Source organism: Pyrgilauda ruficollis, unplaced genomic scaffold (genome assembly GCF_017590135.1).
Source record: "Pyrgilauda ruficollis isolate IOZ18807 unplaced genomic scaffold, ASM1759013v1 scaffold13, whole genome shotgun sequence".
NCBI lineage: Eukaryota > Metazoa > Chordata > Aves > Passeriformes > Passeridae > Pyrgilauda > Pyrgilauda ruficollis.
Genome location: NW_024511432.1, coordinates 567,182 through 579,786, shown reverse-complemented (window position 1 = coordinate 579,786; position 12,605 = coordinate 567,182). Strand labels below are relative to the sequence as shown.

The 12,605-nt window shown below is 42.9% G+C and overlaps 1 protein-coding gene across 2 annotated transcripts in view; it reads right to left on the bottom strand.

The window, feature by feature from the left end:
* Positions 1-12,605, bottom strand: part of ZCCHC14 (zinc finger CCHC-type containing 14) — a 48,176-nt gene that overhangs the window by 20,927 nt on the left and 14,644 nt on the right. The gene's annotated exons all lie outside the window — the stretch shown is intronic.

Below are 12,605 nucleotides of genomic sequence, written 5' to 3'. Positions count from 1 at the left end.
AACAGTCTCGCTAGTTAGCAAGAAAATCTTCTGGCTGGCTGCTCCTCAACAGGAAAACCCTGGAAATTAAAGTTTCATGGACATAATGAAAAATTTCTGTCAGCAGAGGAAAAGCTCTCAGATCTGGCATTTTCCTGTGAGAAAATTAAGAGTTCTTCCTATGTACAGAATATTTAAGATCCAAACCAACACATCCCTCCACCATGAGCTCAGGTGACAAATCAATGCTGCTTTAATTGAAGAGCAAGGCTGGAGCCTATGAAGTGCAATATTCCACAGGAAATAATTACACAGCTTTTTTGAAAACCAAGGCCATGAGCTGAGTTTTGGCAGCCCAGAGAAGCAATAACAGGCTGGGATTGTATCACTCACCCCAATCAAACCAGGAGTTCTCATGTCCCTGCTATTTCCTCACTTTGGCTGATTTAAGCTGCCAACTAAGTGACCTTCTTATGTTTCTCCAAAACAGATATTTAAAATTAAAAAAAGCCTATATACCTCAGCTTTTAACTGAATTCATGCATTTTTTGAGTAATCCTGAATGATCCTGTCAGCACTTCAGCCAACCACAAAAGTCAATCAACCTAAAGATGGGTTGTGCAACTTCCCTGGATGCAAAAGCTTCCCAAAACCCCAAAGTGCCTGTGCTGGGGGCTGGAGAAAACTCCCATCTGGACAGGAAAATGTAAAACCCTAAAGAACCACTCAGCTGCTCTGAAAAAAAAAAAAAAAAGAGACATGGCTTCAAGCACTGTTTTGAAGGGTTTTCTGCCCAAATCCTTGAGGCCAGGAGCACTTTGCATCCCTGCTCCCTCCTGCCACGGCCACTGAGCACACAACTGCCTGATGAATTGTCTTTATTTTTTTCTTTTCTGAGGCCAGAAGAAACTTTTGCAGAATAAAGTACCCAGAAAGGGCTGCTGGATTGGCCAGATTTGTGAAACAGCTCCTAAATTTGAGCACCGACACATGGCACTGGGCAGGTGCTGGGCTTGGGAACATCCTCCAGGATTTGCTGTGAAATGTGGAATGGAGCTCTGGGTGCAAAAAGTTGTGTATAGAGCCAGAAGAGGCTGCAGGAGTTTGAGATCAGGGACAACCCAGCAATATATTCCTTAATTCCAACCAAGGACAGATGCAGCTCTTTGGGCTATCAGGCAGAAGGAAGGGAAAAAGGAACCCTGAAGAATGGGATTTGATACCATGGCATTTTCAAGCATGGTATGTGCAACACTGAAGGGTTAAAGGTATTCTACAACAAATTCAGAGAGATCAGTCCCAGTGAGGTTCAACATGTGCTCGGGTTTTGTGCCTTGTGGGCTGCATGTTTAAAGTGCTCCAGGAATTTCATTTGCACACTGTATTTATTGCCTAATTCCACTTGGGACTGCAGCTAATCAACTGCTTGCATCCAAGTGAGAAGTGTAAGTTTTGAATGCAGCCCTGGACCTCATGCTCAGTGACTCATTTTCCTTCTCCCAGTTAGCTCAGAAACATGGAAAAGAATTCCTGTAAAAGGGAGCAAAGCCCAGACTCTGGGGTGAAGGGCAGCTCCAGGAACCATTAACATCCAACCTTGTACAGGCAATTTAAATAAGCAGGCTGCCTGTGTTGAATTTATCTAACAAAAACATCTCTGAAATCAAGAGAAATGTTCAACTTTGGATATAAATAATTTTACTCTCTGTGTAAGCAAGATGCAGTTGTATATTTAGTCTGGTTTTATCTGATGGAGTGCTTATTTTATTTACTATTCTTAGAGCACTTTTAAACAAAATGTTGGCTTTGTTTCTCATTCTTAAGAGGAGCTTTGCTCATCATAGAGAAATCTCCTGCTTTTCCCCAGAAAGGATTTTCTCTGGCACATAAAAATTCCCTGAGCCCCTTCAAACCCAAGGTGAGCCTCATGATTAATTCTGATCTGAAAGTTGTATTCACCTACAAAATTACACATGCAAAGTCAGTTTTCCATGGAAAAACTGACGGAAAACTTTTGGTTTTTTGCTAAAGGGCAGCAAATCCCAGAAATCCAGACTTCCCTAAATCCCAAATATCCCAACCCAGCTCAGCTGAAGGCTTTGAAGTTTGAGGTCTGCACAGAGCAGCTGCTTACCCTGAGCTCAGAGAGGATTCCAACCTCAGAAAGGAAATCAAAAAACGGGCAAAAAGTGACACATTCAGGTGGCCACCACAGCTGGGGACCTGAGCTGGGGTTTGCTTTGAAGTGTGGAGCAGTGTCCTAAATACCAAAGGACAAATGGAGTCTCACAGCAACACCCAGTGAAATACAAAGCACCTTTGGGTGCAGCTTGAACTAACCACAAACCCTTGGCTGGAGGTGAGCAAAAGGGCAACTGAGCTAAAGCTGTCATTACCCATTAGTTTCCCTCCATCATCCAAGATTTTATTCACTTCATGACTGAATAAAGATTTTAAGACCACACAGCTAATCATAATCTTTGTTGCTCTATTAAAAGCCCCCACATGAACCCAACCCCAACTGCATCTGATGAGGATTTACCCGGCAGGATTTCAGCTTCGAGTCCCCAAGGCAGGAGCTGAGTGCTCCATATATAAATATACATTTCTCCCAGCACAGGGGTGTTTGTTTTGCAGCCTGAGGGTGCAGTTTGTAACCATATATCGGCATGGCTGGAGCCCAGAGGGAGGGGATGAGGCTGCAGCTGCTCAGCCAACGTGCCCTGGCTCGAAGGGCATCTGGTGCTAAAACACCACAGCACCGGGATCAGATGGCTCCAAGGATTCCTGCCCCTACCCAAAGGAGTTAAGGGATTCCAAGTGCAGAGAAATGCAGCATTTCAGTCTCCAAAGCAGATGAAGGAAGCAGCTTGCCTGGTTTGGATGGGCTGCTCCAGGCCAGCAGGGTTTAATACTCCTGTAAATAAGCACGTGCTGTTTGCTGCATTTTTGGGACCAGGCTCAGCACTGGAAACTCATGACTAAGGCTGCAATAACAGGCAGGAGCAGCAAGGACAAAGTCATTTTATAGCAGCTTCAATTTTTATTTTCTAAGGAATTATAGCCTTGTAAACAACAACAAAAAAAATTCTCTTAGCATGCCATGTAAAAACACCAGACTAAGGGACTCATGTGGAATAGAAAATCCTTGAGTACAGACAGTCTTGCCAAGAGCCACAAATGCATTCAAGTGCTCAGCTCAGTGAGGAACAAATATCCCTGCTCAGTCACTTCTGTGAGGTTCCCCTTTTGTGGCAATTTTCGTGTCTCTGTTCTCAGGCTTTAATATTCTTGTTCCTTTTTCTACTTTTGTACAACTCATTGTTCCTTCTTTCTGGATCCCAGACAAGATCTCACCAGTGATTCAAAGAGGCAGAAGGAAGTTCTCATTCAGCAGTTAAACTGATTTGGAGACACCACACAACTACTGGATAACTGTAACACATCTATGAAGCAAACACTGGAGGGAAAAGCCCAAAGTAGATTTTATGGATATTTGCCAGGGCAATGAGAATGCCCAGAAACTGAGCTAAAAAGAATGCAAAAAACACCAGACCCCATCCACTAAAAATCTCCAAGCCCTGACGCTCTGACTCTCCAGACTCACCAGCAGATCCTTTAGCAGGGCCTACAGAATGGAACAAACCCCACTTCTAGCAAAAATTCAGGTTTAAAGCTCCAGGTCCTCACCTTCTTTCGCAACAGTTGGATATCCAGCAAATCCCTGAACTCCTTAATAACAGGGACAGGGAGGAATACAAACTAGGAGCTCTCCAAACCACTAAGACCCATTTAATACCTGCTGGTTTTGCAGACAAATTCACTTATTGCACTTTTCCTCGGGCCTCTTCACAAGAGCTGATTGTAAACAACTCTGCTGGAATGATACACCTGGAATAATTCACCCCCAGGAGTGGAAAACACAATAGGGAGAAACTCCAAAGGCCCTGTTGTGTTTTCTGCCATTTCCTTTCAGCTGGGAATATTAATGATGTAATTTTAGCAGGGCTGCCCCTCTGAGTGATGGTTAAAAATAGCACCCACACTCTCCACTGATGAAATGCATCCACTCCAAGCAGGGAAGTCATGCAGCACAGCAAGTCCTCTCCTTCTTTTTTCCAGGGAGAAATAAAAGAACAAGCCAGAAAGCAAATTAAACATTAACCTTTTAGCTTAGCATTTCTGTGCACCCAAGAAAGAAAATTTACTTTAATCAAAAGCACTGTCTTGCATAATTACAGCCTGTGACTCTCCAGCTTAAAAGAACAAGGGAAAATTAAATTAGAAATGAAAATTCAAAGCACCTAAACAATGCCAAAGTTGACTATTTGTCTCCTCTACTTGTGTGGCACAAAGGAACAGATCAGATCCACAATTCCATGGATGCTCTAGGGAGTACAAGGAACCACATTCATAGGGTTTGGGGCAGTGGCACTCCTCAAACTTCTCCCAGTTCCCACTGTCTGCAACCCATAAATGAGATTTCATTCTCAACTGAGTCCACAAAAGCAATCCTAGAACAGCTCCAGATGCTTCCCTTCCCCAGCAATCTCGTCATGCAGGTCCCAGGACCAGGCTCTGCTCTGGCATTTCCCAACAGACGCCGTTCATCAAAACTCCATTAAGCTGTCATTAAACACAAGAACACAACTTCCTTTAAACAACCCCAAAATAACTGAATTAATGGACAGAATTCCACTGCTTTGACTCTTCTCACATTTGTTCTTTCATATCATGGAATGGCTTGGGTGGGAAAGGATCATAAAGCTCATCCAGTCCCACCCCTGTCGTGGGCAGGAACATCTTCCACTGTCCCAGGCTGCTCCAAGTCCCAATGTCCTGGCCTTGGACATTCCAGGGATCCAGGGGCAGCCAGAGCTGCTCTGGGAACCTGTGCCAGGGCCTGCCCACCCTCAGAGCCAAGAATTCCTCCCTAATATCCATCCCAAACCAACTCTCCTTCAATTTGAAGCCATTCCCCCTCGTCCTGTCACTCCAGTTCCTGATGAAGAATCCCTCCCCCTGTACAGCCCCAATTTCATTTATTTATTTCCAGTTCCCAAGATCACCCACTTCTCCAGTCCTACAGTTATTTGGTATCTTTTCCCTGCTGCAGTCTGATTCTTTCCAAAAATCACAGCCTCCCATGTCTGCAGAGAAAAGCCCCCAGTGAGAATTCTAATGCTGACATCAAAGGCAAGCAAGAAACCTCAGATTTATTTTAAATACCCAGAAATTTGCAGGTCTGGACCCAAAACTATGTGAGAGATGACACCATTTTTAACGTGTATATTCAGATACCTCTAAAAACTCCAGCTACCTATTGAGAAAATTATTGTACTTTAAACCTATTACCCTCAGCTTTTGGAGGCAAGAATTCATCTAAATGGAAAGGTAGATGGAAATGAAAAATGTGCTTTGCAAAACGGGGGGATTTAGGAATAAACTGTTAAGGGAAGGAACATTTACCAGCTAACAACTAACCAGCTGTAAAAGCTTCCTGAGCATGACATGCACCAGAAAATTGCCATTTAGTCATTAGTACAGTGGTGACAGTATGTAAAATGGGCAGGGATGTGCTGGATTTCTAGGAATAAGTGTGAATCACTCCTATTTTCTTCCCTAAAGTGCCAATTTTTATCCCATTTTGTTTAAGGGCTATGTGGGCCTTAGATAGGATAAGCAAGCCATTTATTTTAGATTCTTTCCTAAATTCTTGCACGGCCCTGTTTGAGATGGCAGCAAAATGGGCTATTTCAGAAATCCCCAGATGTTCCAGGGTGCTGCATTCTGAAGGCACGAGGAACAGCTGAGCATTTCTGAGCATTTCTCACATCCCTCTCTCAATCTGCAGGCAGCAGACACAGCAATGTCCAGCCCCACTGAGCCACTTCCCTTCAGGTTGCAGCAGGAATTTGCCAGGAGTCAAAAATCAGCAGTTAAAATGTACCTTCTTGGGGTTTTTTGGCTTTTTTCTCAGTCTTGAATTACATATTTGTTATCCCTCAGTAATTTCTTAAATTTTAAATTTCATCTCCTGCTTTTAATTAAGGATTTTCAGTAACAAGGCAGGTTTAAGCATTAGTTCCACCACAGGAAAAGCTCTCCCAACACCTTTTTTCTGCCTCAGAAGATGGGCTGTATGAAGCCATTACCATTAAGATCTGAGAAAAACTGGTTTTCACCATTTAATGCGATTTTAATTAAAAGCTGAAGTTGCTTTGTTGTTTCCATGGTGGGAAGAAGGTCATGCTGCTGCTTCCAGAGCTGTTGAGGTAATGACCAGTAATTTCACCTTCATTAACAACTCCTGTGCCACTGAAGGCACTTCCAGAACTCCAAAGACATGGAAATGGGAGAACCCTTCTAGGAATGCACATCCTATGTGTGGCCTCCTGAGAGAGCCATGGAAAAAGGCAGATAATATTAAATATGAGTTTATAATCTCACTGTAGATATTGATGACTACACTGTCCTTACCCAAGATCAGGAATGTGCCTGAGGATTGCATTACAAAGAGGTAAAATCTTGGCAGAGCTGGATTTACCAGCATCCTATTCTTAGAATTTAATTTTTTCCAAGTAGCTTGATTAAATTAATTATAAACAAAAGTATCATCCAGCTCCCACTGAAGCCAAACTGAACAGACTACTCCAAATTAAGTGTTCTTTGTCAAATCCTATTGTAGCAGAAAACTGCTCATTTCCTACTGTTTAATAAGGAAATTGTATTGCTCAGCACACAAATCTTTATTTTTAACACAAGGATAAATAAAAGCAAGATAAATGATGGGGCTCTGAGCAACCTGGGCTAGTGGAAGGTAGCAGAGGTAGAATGAGGTGAGCTTTAAGGTCTCCTGCAACACAAATTCTGGGATTTTATGGATTACCAAGGAGCAAAACAAAGCCTTATTTCCCACAGATCCACGCTGTACCTCAGCTGTTCTCACTGCTCCTGGAGGAAGCATGAATGAGTCTCTTCTATGCAGACACCACTGTAAATAAAATCTCTAAAATAGCTTTGTCAAATTTGAATGAATTTAATCAACAGGCTCAGCAGTTAATTAGGTAGGGACCAAGCAGAGTGATTCCACCTCCTCACTGAGGAAAAACAGGCAGGAAATCCAAACAAGACCAAAGTTAGAAAATCACTCAGCAGCTTCAGGATAAAGCCCTCAGGTTAAATGCTTGATATCCATTATTTTAGGGAAATATGGGATCAAGGCAGATGGTGTAGACACAACTAAAACTGCTCAGAGGAAATCAAAGAATGCTCTGTGAGATGAACTCCAAAAGAGCCACAGGTAAACCCAGAGAGCATCCCCTTCACTGCAGCTCTGGGTGAGCTGGGGGTGCTCCCTGTGGAGCACACAGGGAAGGAATGGGGGCCATGGATCCCCAACCCCAGCCAGGAGCAGTTTCAGACGTGCACAGAAGCTGTGACAGAGCAGGCAGCCAGGAGCCACCTCCCCATGCAGTCAGGGCAGTGTCTGTGCTGCCTCCTCTCCCTCCCCTTCCATCGTATCACAGCAATCCAGATCTCTCCTGACCAGGCTCATTGCAGGGAAAAGGAGACAATGAGGATGACAAAGAAATACTGATTCCAACCTGGAGAGAAGATACAAGTTAACTTATTAACAGCTGACAACATTAATTTGTCAGAGTCCAAGTGCAGCCCCAGCACGAGGAGCTCCACTCCCAGCTCCATAACAACCACTCACCCTGGCTTTGGAGATATAAAATGGCCTTCTGTAAGCAGAGGACAACTGAACTATCAATAAAAACATGAGGTGAAATACATTTCTGATGTTTTCTAAACCCCTAAACTTGAGTATTGTCTTTATTGCAAAATCAAACCTCCAATCTGAACTCTCAACTCCACATTGAGCAATGTGATTTATGCATCACCAGAAAATTCCTTAACATACAATAATCCTCTAGAACAGGGGAAAATATCCAACATCCAAGCATGTTTTTTTGGAGCACGCTAATCCTTGGGTTTGACTTCTAGAATTCACTCTGAATACTTGATATTCCTCAAACAACTCGTGTGGCAGAGACAGAAGGTCAGGAATGCACTGCCTGGTGTGTGATCTCAACCTACATTGCTCAAGTTTAGAAGCAGAGCTCTCCCTTCAGAGGGAAAATGAACAAGGACATACACAAACAGCTGAAAAATTATATACAGTTGGGAGAGGGAGATTTTTCCTGAAGGATTATCATAGCCTAAATATTTCTTTAAGCCCTACCCTACCAGTAGTTGACCCAATATTGTTGGAGATGATGCAGTTACTTAAAAATAGAATAATCCAGCTCCACAACTGATGCAGAACAAGGCAGTCTAAAGTCTGGACCTGAACAAAATAGATTTCAGAGCTTTTTTTCCCCCTCCCCCTGTATTTTCTGCCTGCCTTCAGCAGGCTGGTGTCAAACATTTCAAGAGGAAAAGGCTGTCGGTCGCCATTAACCTGGGAGAGCTCCTGAAGCCTGGTTTCTTATGGAAAAAGAATGAGTCAAGGAAGTGGGAGAGAAAAAAAAGGTGCAAGACCGTACAAACACATTTTGCCAAGGAAAACAGAGCAGCAAAAATAGTGGTGAGACGTTCTGGGAGGCTGACATCACCCATTGCTGCTGCCTATTGTCATGAAATAATTCAGATACCAACACTGGCTGTACCTGACAAGTACCACAAGCCACCTCCAACTGATCCCACCTAGGCACAGCAGGATTCTGCAAGCAGGGACAGATTTACATGCCAATATTGACTGAAAACTAAATCAATATATTCCTGAGATGCATTTAGAGCTTGTTTTCCTTCATGCCCATAGACTTCCATCCAGTCAGCCATGTGCTGTTCCATGTGTTTATTCAAGTCTGGGACACATCAAGGCTTTCAGGATCTTGTGTGTGGACTCAGAACATCCCTTCAATTAAGCAATTGGTTTTCCTGGGCTCAGCAGAGCTAAATGGAGAATAGATTGTAGAATAAAGCCTCCTGCCCCCATTTTCCATCTCAAAGCTGTACTCCTCACTCTCCAGAAGCAGTTTGTGCCTATCCTTAGATCCTGTGTTGCAAGAATTATGATTCAGCTTCACTGTAGAAGGATCAGATTTCAACAGTTGCCTCATTTGAAATCAGGCTGGCGTGGAGACAATTTAGAGGGTTTTGTGTGGCAACAGAGGAAAGGCAAGATAAATATACAGGAAACACAAGAATAGGAGAGTTCCTGTCACTTTGCAGAAAATGAGACTTGTTCAGCTGAGGAAAACACTGGCCAGGCTGCTCTGGGGAGGGACATGGCAAGGGCCACCTGCAAAATGATCAGGGATGAGTAACTTCTAAACCTCCAGGGCAGGAAACTTCACCCAGAGGCTGAGACAAACCAGGATTTGACTGATTTACTGAGATTTTTACTGATTTTACTGAGAGCAGTGGCAGGATGAAGCCTGCACAGTCTCTGTCCTGGGATGTTTGTAACTTATGTTGTCTTTATAATAAAGATGCTTTTGTTCTGCACTTCAACATCTGGTCTAATGCATTTAATTCCTCTGTGCTTTTGGAAAATATGCTGTGGTCACTGAGCATGTTTAATACATTGCTAAAATATGTCACATGCAGAGAGCAGGACTTGCCTCCACTGCTCTCCACCTAATGGCCAAATCCTTGGAACCTGACAGGAAAAGAGTAATTAACAACATCTCTGGAGCATGGAAAATTCCTATTGCTTTTTTGAACAAATAAAAACAAGCTGATTTTTTCAGTCAGCTGTGATAACCAATAACTACTCTCTTTTGGGAATTACCCCAGCTCTACATCCACAGGCTTGTTAAAAATTAGCTCTGTGCACGGGGCTTCCCATGGGTCACACAGCTCCTCCTGAACTTTGGAATAGAAATGGAATTTCTTGAATTTCCCTTTGCTACCAGCAGAGGATTGCCTGCAAAACAAAGCAGTGAAAAGCAATTTTAACTCGTGACTTTTTTTAATCACTTTCTACTGGGAAAGGCTGGGGGACAAAAAAATGCCCAACTTTTACTTGAATTTGTTTATTCAAATGGTGTTAAAACCGTTATTAAAACCTGACTACATTCTAGGAACAGTGGGAAGAGGGACAGAAATCAACACATCTCTCTTGGTATTTTAATTGTATGTAACCCAAGAATCTCTGTGTTTATCTCTGCTCTGCTTGACCAGCGAGATCTGTCAGTGCCTCAATACCTGTGAACAAGCCTGACTGCAGCTTCCAGCACAACAGCCAGATCCTGAGAACAGGGAAAGCCCCCACTTCCCAAAGCCAGCTCCAGTTAAAACAATTCCCCATCTGTGGAAACAGCTTTGAACAGCCCTAAATCACTGCTCAAAACAGGAATAAAAAGCAAAATTCACAGAGCCTGTTACAGTTACTGAATTTCACAAGAGCTCCACATCCTTCTGTCAGAACCCATCTGTATTTTTTTCTCGACTCGCACAGGGCAAATTTTTAAACTTTATTTCATAAAAGAAAAGCCCAGATAGAGCACAGATCCCCAAAACATTTATGTCAGCAGGCACAGAACTTCCCAGCGCCACAAGTTTCACTTGGAAGCAATGTCCACCTGGTTCATCCCATTTTACCATGGATATGTACACAGGGACAAATGGGTTTAGCCTGGAGAAACAGCAGGAAAAAAACTGAGGAATTTTGATAAAAAATTAAGAGTTTGCTGCTCACCACTCTCAACAACTTGAGTATTACAGCATGGATCCAGCACCTGGGCTAGTGGAAGGTGTCCCTGCCCATGGAATTAGACAATCTTTAAGGTCCTTTCCAATCCAATCACTCCACAATTTATGATTTAATGCCTGACATTGCTCCCACAGCGAGCTGGGCCTCTGAGGTAAAAGCAAAGGTTGGTGCACTTCTCAGGCTGACACTCCTGTTATAAACTCATTTCCTGAGGCAGCACAATTCTGGTGAAATTACTCCCAGGTATCTGACAAGTCTCTGCACGAAGCTGTACAAACATTCCAGCTCCCACTTCCAAGAGCACACACACTGCCACTGAGAGGATCCAGCAGAATGCTCCTCTCTTCCTGCCTCCCTCCCATGCAGAACTCCAACATTTGATGCCAAAAGTGGCAGATTAAGGAAAACAGTCACTGAGAGCTTTCAGGTCCAAGCTGCTACAACCCCAGTCACTGTTCAGCTGTGGAGAGTAAATTAAATTACTGACATGTCTCCAAATCAGGATTAAAACATTCCCTGGGTTAATTCAAACTGTCTCTAATCCAGCTAAGCACAACAAATACTGCACCTTTCTCATTTTTCTTTTCTTTCTCAAGTTTCAGCTCCAGCCTTTTTAACTGAGACACTTCCAGCTCCAGGGCTTTGCCAGGAGAGGAATGATGACCTTGGGCAGCTCCTTACTACTAGGGAGAAATCCTGTCCTGTCAAGCTGTCTGAAACCAGGCTCGCTAAAAAATAATAACATGAAAATCAAGCATCCCATGCTCTAATGACAGTTTTATGTGCTCCAGGTTAAAAAGTTGGTGGGTCCTGCCAAATTAAGAGCTGTTTGCTGTGAAAATGAGGAATATAAGTCAGGAACAGTGCATTCAGGTGGCAAATAATCCTAAATTGCACTCCAAGCTGAAGAAAAAGAACCCCAAGACATCAAGGAGAATTCAACACTGCTGGTGAAGCAGAAAGCAGGATATCAGTATTTGTTCCACACCCCCTTTTCCCAACCATCACTGAGGCAGTCTGTAAATTACACTGAACTCGAGGCAGGTATTCTATAAGAGAAAAACAGATCAGAGCAAAACCTAATTAATTTTCACAGCGTACCATGACTAATCTTAGCATATATGGTACTGGAATAGCAATCACTGAGTACAAATGAAAACAGTGTTGAACCCTGTCCTATTTTTAATCAGATGAAAGCCACAAACCCAGCCATGCTTCTGCTTAGTGCTGCGTTTTCTTCTACCCTGATGGTTTTTACAGCTGGAGAAATGGCTACTTGCAGCATTACTGGGCTGTAAAAAATGACTGCTCCTTCCACTTCTGGGATTACAGTGGAGTGTGTCACTGAAAAGGAGCGCTGGTGGAGGCAAGTCAACATTTCTTGGGACATTTAACCCTTTCTGAGCTGTATCAGATCCTCTGAGTGAAGATGTGCTTTGAAATTCTTGAATTTCTCTGGTATCAAACTGTATTTGTAAAGTTCTGTAGAAAGCCAGTGGAAAAGAAGAAAAGAGAACAAATTCCAAATTAAAAAATTTAGATGGTGCCTGACAATATTTTTAATGATATTTGAAGGCAACATATGAGGGCAGATATCTCCCCTGATTAATTCTGCCCTAGGGGGCTCACAAAAGCTGTTCTGCACAAAGAGCAGCTCCCAGCTCAAAGACTTTCCTCATTACCAGTGATTTTTTAAATGCATTAAATAAAAACACTCTTAGTCACATTTTAGCCTGGACATTTTCCTATTTGCAAAGAGAGCCTGGAGTGTGGAAATGGAATAATTAACCCTGATTTGCTACGCCCAGTTTTTAGCCAGGTCAGCAAACAATATAGCATAAAAAAAACCAGATTTATTTTGTAACAGAGAAAGGTGCAAGATCTCTCTTCCTATCTTCCA